The 10401-nt window shown below is 37.9% G+C and overlaps 1 pseudogene; it reads left to right on the plus strand.

The window, feature by feature from the left end:
- The first annotated feature begins 4096 nt into the window (after window positions 1-4096).
- Window positions 4097-8074, plus strand: LOC132518347 (large ribosomal subunit protein eL39-like; annotated as a pseudogene).
- Window positions 8075-10401: the final 2327 nt, after the last annotated feature.

A 10401-nucleotide genomic window follows, 5' to 3' on the forward strand; every position in this document is an offset into this window, starting at 1 on the left:
CATAAAAAAAATTTCCATGTATCCATTTAATCACATATCTCCTAGCTCCCAAAAAATAAATAAATAAAGTAAAATATAAATAGTGGAAAGAAATATTAAGGCGCTCTAACTCGAAACAAATATAGGAAGAAAGAGAAAGAAACGGCATGCCAAGAACTGTACTGATTAGGAAGTGGGCAATTTAATTTCTTCTGGAGAGTAAATCTCCAGCATGAATTAATTTGCTTCATGCTGAGTCCTGCTGGTTTTTCTTCTTTCCTCAATCACTGTTTATTTCACAAAATCAGCACTCACCTATCTTCTATGATTATTTCATTTCAGGAGGATTTTCTGACAAAGCAGTTAGCACAGCTAAACTCAGCTCTGCATGTAATGTGTAAACACATTGTAATGGCCTGCCTAGGTGTGGGGATTACTTATTTCATCCTGGAGTCAACACTGTTTTGATGCTCTACTTCCCCTCAAGTGACATCTCTCAGAGACATTCCTGAATCTACTTCCCACAGTGTGCATCTTTCATTGACATTTACCAAATGCATACGTTCTGATACAAAATCAGGAAAGACCTATGTATTCTTCTTTCTAAAGGAGAAGTGGGTCATGGAACATAGGTGATGAAACTAGTAAATAATACACAAAATGGCATTTAAAGATGAAAACTGGCATTGATTTCTTTGTTACTAACCTCTGTGTGGATGTCTAAACTCTTCTGAGTTCTCATTTTATGCACATGAGTCAGTATAATAGCAAGGTTTATTAGGATTCAATGCTGTGACATTAAAAAAAACAAGGCTGGTATCTCAATGGATTTCTTTTGGCAGAATATTTAAATAAAGATTATTTGAAATATGGTACAAACATTTAGAAATAAACAGCTAAAGATCCTCTTAGTGTCACATAGTTTGTTTTTCACTTTGCCTCAAAGACAAGCATGACGCATATAGCCTTTTCCTTTTATCTTTATTTCAGCTTCTTTACTGCTTCTGATTAGTGACCTCAATTGAGACTCATTGCTCATTGCAAAGGCTGCTAATGGACTGTTTGAGCCTGAATTTGTCAGGATGGAATATTCCTTCTTCCCAGACTGAAGGCCAGGGTTTTTCCATCCCCAGTCCCTTCTACCCAGAGTTCTAGATAATGATTGTCAGGTTATTCAAACTGATAATTGTGTTTTTCCACCTTTTAAAATAAACTTCCCCTTTACCATGTTCTTTGTAATGATATCTGTAGTCTTTATATTCAATAGGAAGCTGTTGGGCTGCCTCAGTTTGAGCCAAGGCATTTTCTTATCGAAACCCATCACAGGAGAGAGGATCATGAAACCACAGATTCATATAGATCTTCACAGTGAACCCTGACCATAAGATAACCTCTCAGATTATTATCCTATTGTGATTACATCTATATTTTTCACTTGCATGCTTTGTCACTTTAGAGACATGAAAATGCTGTTCATTGTTGCTAGGAGATAGGTGACTATGGCAACAGTGTGGGACAGAGCCAGATGGAGTGCCTAATGCATAGTCGTCGGGTTACGCTCTTTTTTGATCTCTAAATGACTCCATGGCAGTCCTGAGCAACAAAGCCCCAAATCACTGCCTCTTCAGCTTGTTTCAAAAGATATGCCACATGGTTTCTCCTCGCAGGTTGGCTCTCCCCATTTAACAAGTATCTTTTTTGTGGTTAACTATACACCACAAGGTGGTCTGAAAAAAGAAAAAAGCTGGATAACAAGGGGGATTAACACTATTTAACTGTGTTTTCATACTGTTACTAATTTAGTTCAGATCTAGGGCCATATGCTTCCCCTCATCATTCCACTGAACTCCTAGCGACTTTCGTAGAAGTTCCATGCAAAGAGTGAGGGCAACATATGGCTCTAATAGTGGTTTGTTCATTCCTCAAAGATTTATGGGTGTTTTCAAGTCATTAATCATTATCGTTAAGACACCCTTCAATGTCTTCAGAGAGGAGTACTTTCACTGATCTGAAGGAGACTCACCACACAGCCATATCAAGTATGAAAAATAATGTTTCTTTTTCCTTTAAAAACTTGGAAAGAAGAGAACAATATTGACTTGTTTCTCTTACAATCGAGTGAGAAGGCAACAAATTATAGTCATAAATGGTCATAGTGATATAGCTTTTAGTCTAAAAATAATTTGCTTATTGAACCAGGGAAGTCTTAATCTATTTACTCAACATTTTTCATCATGTCACTCCTCCTCAAAAAACTATGATTCCCTATTACCCACTACATCAAACCCAAATCCTGGTCCTCCTCCATCTGTGCCCCACGAATTCATCTAGTGTAATTTATTCTCCAATATAAATCTTTCCTCTCATCAGATCAGAGGAATTATTTCATTATCTCTCCCCTCCCACTTCCACACTCACTACTTTTCACACAGATTATCTCTATTTCTATTTCTGTATCTTTGCTGTTGCCACTTCCTAAAATGCCTCCTCCATCTTGAATGCTCATTTTGGTTCAAATATTTATCAGGTACCTACTTTGTGCCTGGCCCCAGGCTAGACGCTAGTATCTAAAGAAAAGCAAAATGAGAGTTCCACATTAACCAATGAGGGCAACAGATCCATAAAATTAACAACGGATATCATTACACACAGGCCTCATTGAGACACTATTCCTTATTTAATGCTCAGAATAATAATGTTGTTATTATCATTTCTAGCTTACAGATGAAAGATTTACTCAACTGGTGAAGGGTAAATGATTTGCCCTAAGTCAGAGAGTCAGTTAGCAGTAAAACTGGGTGTAGATCCCAGGTCTGTCTCATTTTTAAAATGGTATTTATATTACTGTTTTGACACAATGAGATACTTTCAATAATGTAAATGTGTATCTTTTGAGGACAGGAACCACTAGAGGAGAGAATGACCAGCTCCATTTGGGAGGGTCAGAAAAGAATTCCTAGGGTTTAGAAAGGGGTTAACTTGTAAATAAGGAGTTTGACAGTGAACATAGTAGGGAAAGGACATTTTTGGAAAAGGCTGAACTTCGAATTTTAAGTCCTTTTCAGCTTCTTTTAATTTCAGTCCTCTCAGTTCACCCGTTTCCCTGTTCTAAAGTGCAACTCAATGCCTACCTCTTCCATAATGTTGTCTATCTGCACATTAACCTTGCTCATCTCATTCTTCTCTAAACTCTGATGGCACTTCTTTTCCATCAGCCCCTTTAGGTCTTGATTTAGGTACTGCCTTGTGCTGCTCCTCAGTTAGCTGGACCATATAGATGTTGAGGGCAGGAGCCACACCTTTTATCTATTCAGTATCTTCCAAAAACCTAGAGCTGTGTCAGGAACATCACAGGTGATCTGCACATACCCCTTATTGGTAGTAAGTCTTCACATCTGTATCATGTTTATACTTTGTAAATTCTTTCATTTATGCAGTCTTTTTAGATCCTTATAATACCCAGTGAAGTATGCTGGCTTGCTGCTTACAATCCCCATTTTGCAGAGTAAAGGAAACTACAATTCGGAGTAGTTCATTGCAAAACCCAGAATTACGCTGGTGATAAATAAATGATACATCCAGGAAAAGAATCTAAGTGCTTTCTCCACTATCCAATTCTTAATTCAGAGAATTATTGATAGATGGATCAAGTTCCATGTTTTAGCAGATGTACCGAGTCTCATGTCCATGCTGTCACTACTAAACCTGTCATATAATTTTCTGTCTTCACATAAGTATCCAACCAATCTCAGAGAGACCTGCAAAATATTTCACTTCAACCATTCAACCATTTGAGAGTTGAACCAAGGGCAAAAAAGGGATTTTGAAAATGTGCATAAAGTAGCATGGTGTCTACTCTTGTACACATGAGATTCCTGAAAGAACGAGCTTAACAAGCCTCAGACTGACTGTAAACAGCTGGTGGGTATTTCCCAGCCATCTGCTGACTTCCTTCTCCAGTTGAGAACCATTGAGAAAGTCACTAACATGGTTGTGACTGGGATGAATTGTCCTGCTCATTAATCAAAGACTGCGGAAAAATAACCAAATTTGACTCTCCCTGCTGAAGGCTGAACACACTGTCAACACCCAGAGGCAGGGTACAACATAGGATAAAATGTCTACCCGGGCTTCCCTGGTGGCGCAGTGGTTGAGAGTCCGCCTGCCAATGCAGGGGACACGGGTTCGTGCCCCGATCCGGGAAGATCTCACATGCTGCAGAGCGGCTGGGCCCGTGAGCCATGGCCGCTTAGCCTGCGCGTCCGGAGCCTGTGCTCCGCAACGTGAGAGGCCCACGTACCGCAAAAAAAAAAAATGTCTTCTCTACATTTTGCTTTCCCTAAAATGGAAAGACCTTCAGCCAGTGGCCCCAGGAATATACACTTTGAGCACATATCCCGAATGAAGGTAGGAGCCCAAAGTAAGCCCTTTATAGGACCTCTTTGGCAGAACACTGTTTTATCTCACTGGAAGTCAAACCTGACATTTTCTTGCCATTTTCAACTCATGAGCCAGCAAGTAAACATGTCATAAAGCATTCACTGAGTCTCAGAGGGCTTCTTGGATCGTCCCTCTGTCCTGCTCTTCTGCCTCCAGACCCAAAGATATTTCTCCAACACTGACCACTGGAACAGAACTCAAAGGAGGTGTGTGAGTCCCACTCACCAGTGGTTCTGTTTAGAACCTTGAAGCTAGCTGCTCCGAAGTGTGTCTGCATTTAACACTACCCCTCCTTTCCCCATCCCTTTCTCTTTATTAAAATTTTTATTGGAGTATAGTTGATTTACAATGCAATGTTGTGTTAGTTTCTGCTCTACAGCAAGTGAACCAGTTATACGTATACATATATCCACTCTTTTTTAGATTCTTTTCCCATATAGGTTGTTACAAAGTATTGAGTAGAGTTCCCTGTGCTATATGGTAGGTCCTTATTAGTTATCTATTTTATGTATAGCAGCGTGTGTAAGTTCATCCCAAGCTCCTGATTTATCCCTCCCTCCTCCCACCTCCCCGGTAACCATAAATTTGTTTTCTACATCTGTGACTCTATTTCTGTTTTGTAAATAAGTTCATTTGTACTTTTTTTTTAGATTCCACATATAAGTGATAACATATGATATTTGTCTTTGTCTGACTTACTTCACTTAGTATGATAATCTCTAAGTCTATCTGTGTGGCTGCAAATGGCATTATTTCATTCTTTTTTATGGCTGAGTAGTATTGCATTGTATATATGTACCACATCTTCTTTATCCATTCATCTGTCAATGGACATTTAGGTTGCTTCCATGTCTTGGCTATTGTAAATAGTGCTGCAATGAACACTGGGGCGCAAGTATCCTTTTGCATTATGGTTTTCTCTGGATATATGCCCAGGAGGGGGACTGCTGGGTCATATGGTAGTTCTATTTTTAGTTTTTTAAGGAACCTCTATACTGTTCTACATAGTAGTTGTACCAATTTACATTCCCACCAACAGTGTAGGAGGATTCCCTTTTCTCCACACCCTCTCTCTACAGCATTTATTGTTTGTAGACTTTTTGATGATGGCCATTCTGACCAGTGTGAGGTGAAACTTCATTGTAGTTTTGATTTGCATTTCTCTGATAATTAGTGATGTTGAGCATCTTTTCATGTGCTTTTTGGCCATCTGTATACCTTCTTTGGAGAAATGTCTATTTAGGTCTTCTGCCCATTTTTTGATTGGATTGTTTGTTTTTTTGACATAGAGTTGCATGAGCTGTTTGTATATTTTGAAGATTAATCCCTTGTTGGTTGCTTCGTTTGCAAATATTTTCTCCAATTCTGTGGGTTGTCTTTTTGTTTTGTTTATGGTTTCCTTTGCTGTGCAGAAGCTTTTGAGTTTAATTAGGTCCCATTTGTTTATTTTTGTTTTTATTTTCATTACTCTAGGAGGTGGATCAAAAGAGATATTGCTACGATTAATGTCAAAGAGTATTCTGCCTATGCTTTCCTCTAAGAGTTTTATAGTATCTGGCCTTACATTAGATCTCTGATCCATTTTGAGTTTATTTTTGTGTATGGTGTTAGTGTTCTAATTTCATTTTTTTACATGTAGCTGTCCCGTTTTCCCAATCCACATTCCTTTCCTTACTTCTGTCACGTTATTCTGCACAAGCTGTTCTCCCCAACCCAGTATATGGCTTTAAGAGAAGGGATTTGTCATTTCGTTTATTTCTCCACAGCCCCCTCTCCAAAACATTGGCACCCTGCTTTACATGTAATATATGATCAGTAAACAGGAGGTAAATTATATTTACTAAACTAAGGCACCAAATTCAGTTGACAGGGAAAAAATAGTAAAAATTTTAGAAGTATGGAAAATAATTCAATTTTACTAGTAAGCCAACAAAAAAGTTATATATTATTTTCACCTATATACTTGGCAAAGATCATTTTAATTTTTTCTTCTTTTTAAAAAAATTTATTTTATATTTTGTAATGATACTTTTCAGTGGTTCATGCAAGAGTACCATGCTCCAGGGCTGCAAGAGTCATTTTGTAAGTAAATCGCCGGAAGTTATTCAATCCTGATCAAATTCTTAATGACATGCTGTTCTCTGCTTCATGATCAGATACCCACCCCAGGGATCTGGCTTCTTATCACTGACTTTGTCACAACAGCTTTCCAAGTTTCCCCTGTTCCTATCTCTGTTGATCCTGGTGATGATTTCTTTCTCTCTGTTGGATCTCTCAGCCATCCAGTCCACAAAAACTGCACCACAGCAAAAGAGGGTTTAGAGCTGACTTTGTACACAGCCTGCTCCCTCCCCATTTTGTACACAGCCTGCTCCCTCCCCTACTGGCCATTGAGGCCATCGAAGTGCCCTCCACATTTTTAAGGTGACTATATACTGATGAATTAATCTTGACTTTCTTCTACTGTGCTAAGTAAAAAATAACTCACATAAAATATTTTTAATGTTTTTAAAATGCCAGATCCTTGTTTTCTCAGTAAATGTATCCCAGTTTGGGTGTGGAAGGGGCAGATTCAGAGAGGGCTTCAAAATCCTTTTAACCTATCTGTACACACAAGTTATTGGCAAAAAAGCATTAACTTGCCTCATGAGCACTTCAATTAGTTCTCAAGTATGCCTTTCTTATACTGCCTTCTTTACACATTTTTTCCATGAATAATATATTATTTTCTTCCTTGAAAGGATGCGGCAGTAAGAAATGAGATGAAAGGAGCATACACAGTATGCATCCATGTTACCTTGGAAATTATTGAACATGCTTCTCCCCGAGTTCCCTTTCCTTTGAGTTTCAAGCTGTTATAAACATTACTTTCTATAGACTAATAAAGATTCTCTTTAAAGTGACCTGGGCACTTCCAAATCAGTCAAAGTCTATTTTTTTTTTTTTTTTTTTTTTTTTTAGCGGTACGCGGGCCTCTCACTGCTGTGGCCTCTCCCGCCGCGGAGCACAGGCTCCGGACGCGCAGGCTCAGCGGCCATGGCTCACGGGCCCAGCCGCTCCGCGGCATGCGGGATCCTCCCAGACCGGGGCACGAACCCGTGTCCCCTGCATCGGCAGGCGGACTCCCAACCACTGCGCCACCAGGGAAGCCCTAAAATACATTTTTATGAAACCATATTTTATAGTACCATGTATCAATTTTATAAATTACATCGTCAGAGCCTCAATTTTTTTATGCCAAATTGGGAATATAAATAGTATATAAATGAGCCCTTAGAAAACCCAAGTACCACATTATGTACCTTTTTCAACTTATTTCCCCACCACCATCATGTGCAAGGACAGATTAAGCCCCGAGTAATTCCTATAGTCTTTTATTTTCCTATCCAATCTCTGGTCATGATAATTACAAGCAGAAAGGATTACTCAAGGACAGGTAACCAGAGGGGATCTTTTCTCTTGTCTGCCATCCTATGTGCAGTTGAATTTCCTCCTCACCATGTCTTCTCACAACACTTTCAGGATCAAGTGATTCCTGGCCAAGAAACAAAAGCAAAATCGTCCCATTCCCCCATGGATTCAAATGAAAACTGGTAATACAATCAGGTACAACTCCAAGAGAAGACACTGGAGAAGAACCAAGCTGGGTCTATAAGGAGCCTCACATATGAAGTGGCACACACTTATGCTATTAAGGTCAATTGTGTCTTACCATATCAGAACATCACTACTGTCTGGAACAGCTGCCTGTGTTTGATGGGAGAAATGGAATGGTTCTCTTCTCTTTTCTTGATCTTTCCTCACCACTGCTCACTGTGTAGCTCAGTAATGAATATGTGAAACCTAAAAAAAAAAAAAAAAAGTACAGGTAACCAGAGGGAAAATAGTAAAAGCAAAGAGCCTATATTATCTTCATATTAGATAGAATAAGAGTTAAAATACACTTTTTATTGCTTTTGTAGATTAATATTTCCAATTCAAAAGTTAATTAATAATTCAATCTAAAGCATACACCTAAAAAAGCCACATTTTTAAGTTAGCAAGCTTTATTTTTATTATTTACATTGATTTAATGTAACCTTAAAAAGTTTGGAAAAATAATCACACTTAATATTTTAAATTTTTTGGAAAGCAATAAACAAAATGGGCTTCCTTGCACAAAAATGCAGCTTCAAATTGGCCTTGGATCATATACATGACTTTAGTAATAGATTCTGTTTACCACCTAATTTTTTTCTTTATTTCTCAAAACAATGTAAAAGTGGGTAGATTCATTCAGTAAAGCATTAAAACACATTCTCAAGTGAATCTACAGTTAAATTTAATTGAGAAAAAATACAAAATTAGCCCCCTAACCCTTAATAAGCTAACCATATATTCTAGATATAATGTAATAGTCATAATTTCAAATATTCAGTCTGTTGATGTGTCCCAATTTTTGGTTCAACTTATATGATTATTCCACCCATATGATTGTGTAGGTTGACTTTGGCTAGCTTACTTTCAATTAGTACAGAAATATTCATATCCATAGGTTAGTTGGAGAGCAACATATGCCAACTACATATGAGGCAGGTCTTGGATAACCTTGTAATTTCTGCATTACAGCCTCACCATCCTCTATTATTGACAGTTTCTGATAGAAGAAATAAATTGAAAAATTTTTTGAAGGCAATTCATCTTGGCTCTGCATACTAAAAGCCAGCAAGGTGGTATGGTACAAAGTACATGTTATCATGTGATTAAAGGAGTTTAATTCAAAATGTTCAAAGCAAATTTTTAATAGAGCAAAATAAATCACGTGTTTAAGTGTCATGTATTTTGACAACTTTTCTCTTTCCTATACCAAGATAATGGACTTTGAAGCCAGGGAGACATGGTTCCATTATTTGCTAGCTGCAGGATATCTGTGAAACTTAACCTCCAGAACTTTGTTTCCTTGATGGTAAAATGGGGTGAAGAATTTACAGAAGTGCTTTAAATGAGCTAAAGAAATGTGAGGATGCCTGGCACATTTCGTGGCATATGATACCCAATAAATGCTAGTTTCATTTTCTCATCTCCAAAATACTTAAGTAATATGTCCCTTCATTGTAATTCTGACCTTGCATTTTACATAAATCCCTAACTTTGAGATAATTTTACAATTTAGATACCAATCTTCTCAATAAAGTTGACTGCTAGCTCTTTGTGTGATTTCAACAATAACAGAAAGTCCCCAACTCCAAAAACACCTCTCTTTACTATGGTCATACATAAAGCTTCTTTTGCAGGAGTCAAAGGCATTTATTCCAGAATTATAGATAAATCCAAAATTATAAATCCCCTGAAGAGAGATAACACCATGACTTAAATTCATACCAGGTTTTACATGACTGTTAGCAGATACTTTGCTTTGATAAATGGAGGAGAGCAGAAGTGAGAGCACAAGGGAAATGCAGTAACCTGGGCTGGGGATAGGCTTCACAGAAGGAAAATGATTTTGAAATTAGAGATAAATTCAGGGACAAATTTCAAACACACAATTTTTCCTTCATACCAGATCCTGCAAAATGAGATGTGATTTACAGCACAACTTTTTTTTTAAACAACCTTTTGCCTGAGAGTGGTAGAAAATCCAGCTTAAATTATAGATTTATTTTGATCATGGCGATATTTTCTGTTTTTCTGATCAACCCAGGACGTTTACTTGATAAGAAATGGTATAATTAGAAATACGTCCGTGTCCACGGTATGACAGGCTCTGCCCATAGGTGTTGCTGGTAGGTGGAGCTGTGCGTGTCTTTAACATTCATAATTTAGTGTTATGAACTGATGTTTTCAGGCTTGTTTTCCCTATGGTTGGAGGAATAAATAAATGAACTATTGAGTTGAACTTACAGAGAAGCCACAGAAAAAATTAGATATCAAGGTTTTCAAACCAATCAGTGTGTCCAATCTCTTGCCCTCTGGAATGGTTAGGGGCTCCACTGGATGCTCTGA

This window comes from Lagenorhynchus albirostris, chromosome 3 (assembly GCF_949774975.1).
Source record: "Lagenorhynchus albirostris chromosome 3, mLagAlb1.1, whole genome shotgun sequence".
Taxonomy (NCBI): Eukaryota; Metazoa; Chordata; class Mammalia; order Artiodactyla; family Delphinidae; genus Lagenorhynchus; species Lagenorhynchus albirostris.